This window comes from Poecilia mexicana, unplaced genomic scaffold (genome assembly GCF_051168715.1).
Source record: "Poecilia mexicana isolate PSO_F unplaced genomic scaffold, ASM5116871v1 scaffold_6, whole genome shotgun sequence".
NCBI lineage: Eukaryota > Metazoa > Chordata > Actinopteri > Cyprinodontiformes > Poeciliidae > Poecilia > Poecilia mexicana.
Window position 1 is genome coordinate 33,300,004 of NW_028263375.1, and position 2,159 is coordinate 33,302,162.

Genomic DNA, 2,159 nt, shown 5'->3' on the forward strand with positions numbered 1-2,159 from the left:
GATTTTAGTCGTTTATAAGAGTGATTTTCTGTTGTCCTTCCATGGAAGCGGGCAGCATCCAGACAGACAATAAAACACTTTTTAATATAAGTTGCTGCTTTAATCGCAGCACTGCCAAACAGGGGCGCCCGCCAGGAATCGTCGGCCCCCTGACAAAAAATTTGTTTGGAGCCCCCTGCGCAGCTGCTGTTACAATTTTTTGAGTCTATTTGACCCATAAAAAGAGTCAATTTTAAAGGCTTGCATCTGCCTTGTTTTCTTTGGTTCAATACTGATACTAGCACAATATTTACTGCTCATGAATTTAACATCCAACAGTCCACATCCAGTATGCAAGTAGGTTGCTTACATTTTTTCTATTAGATTACCGAAATGTCTCTCCCCATGATCAACAGTCAAAAGCACCGTGCAAAACATGAAGCAATCCAGACTTCTCAAAAATGCTATGTAGTTGCATTTTATTCAAGCTGCAGTACATAACTTTAATAAAAAATATGTTTTCTCCATAATTGTTAAACCATGTCGTAGCAGTTTGTTATGAGACAGATAATCTGTGAAAACAATCAATCTCCTCCATGTCCTTCCTGAATTACTATTACTGGTTAAAGTAATGCAACGTTCTGACCAAAACAACCAATCAGAACTAGTAGGACGCTCTTAGCGCTGTCAATTAGCCTCATTCACTCACTGCTAAATGTGCTAATGGTGGAGAAACAACTTATCATTGCAAGAAACCATTTATCTGCCGTCATTGGTAGCTACGCTAACTAAACAATTTTGAGCTATGCTAGCTGCAGCACGGCACAAATCGAGGGGGAAGAAGGATGAGCGGCACCACATGAGATTGTGATTGACAGCACTAAAACTCTCCTGCCACTGACTGGTTGTTTCTAGCACTGGAAGAAGGCAGAGGAAATAGATTTTTCACAGATTACCTCTCATACCATACTGTCACAACATAATGACAGTTTTAACAAATATGTGGAAAAAATATATTTATATAAAAGTTACATTCTGCAGCTTTAATTTCACGCAGGACTGCGTGAAATTAAAGCTGCAGAATGTAACTTCTTCCACTGACTGCTGCTGAATAGCATCACTCTGAAGTGCTCCAAGCAGGAACAAACCATTTAATGCAGGGGGCAGGGGGTTCAGGGCAAATATGGATGTGTGTTTTATGATCTGGGAGTGGGAACATTAAATTTTTACTGCTAAAAACAATCTTTGAAAATACAATATTATTAATTTTGTAATTGACAGGGCCCCGATTTTTTTTAAATCTCTATGAACAGAAAATAAATAATTAAATTTATTTTCTAGGGGCCCTGTTGGTCAGAATTGTCATCACTTTTCCCCCCTTTACCACGCCCCTGCTGCCAAAACATATGTACAAAAATCCTCAATAATACATAAAATATTTGAAAACGAGACACCAGATAAGTGAATCACAGCAACGTCATCAGCCGGTGTAATGCTTAATTGACGCGGTGAAGCTACTAGTCGCAGGAGTGGAACTGCGCCAAGAAGCTACAAACACACTGAAGAGAAGGAGAGCTACCATCGATACAGTTGTAGCCAAGCATGTTTTAATGTTACACAATACAGTTTTAGCAAGCAGCTAAAAGTCTAAACTGGTATTGTTGTGCATTTAAGGTGTAACGTTTACCTTTGAGCAATCCCAAGGAATCGCAGCGCCCCCTTTTTTAAATTTTCCCCCAGCAGCGGTACCGCCCCCATTGAGAAACGCTACTCTAAAGTGTACCTATTGATTTATTGCGCTAATTTTCATAAGCATGTTGACTGTAAACTTTGAATGTATTGACAATTTGTACAATTCTGTTATAGTAAATTGGCTCTTGAAAAAATGTGGGTAACATTTTATTTGACGGGGTGTGCATAAGACTGATATGATACTGTCAACATGCTATAACTCCTGTTAGGAACATACCAACATTGTCATGAAGTGTCATTCAGTAAATAATGACAATTTTATTGAGAAGTTGCTTTAAAAGTTGGATGAAAGGTTTTATTTTATATTTATGACAGTGTCATGTCAGTCTTATTATGCACACCCCATCAAATAAAGTGTTACCAAGATGGTAATATATTGAAAGCACAATGTAATTAGTTTCACCTGTAAAGTGTGTTGTAATGCAGTG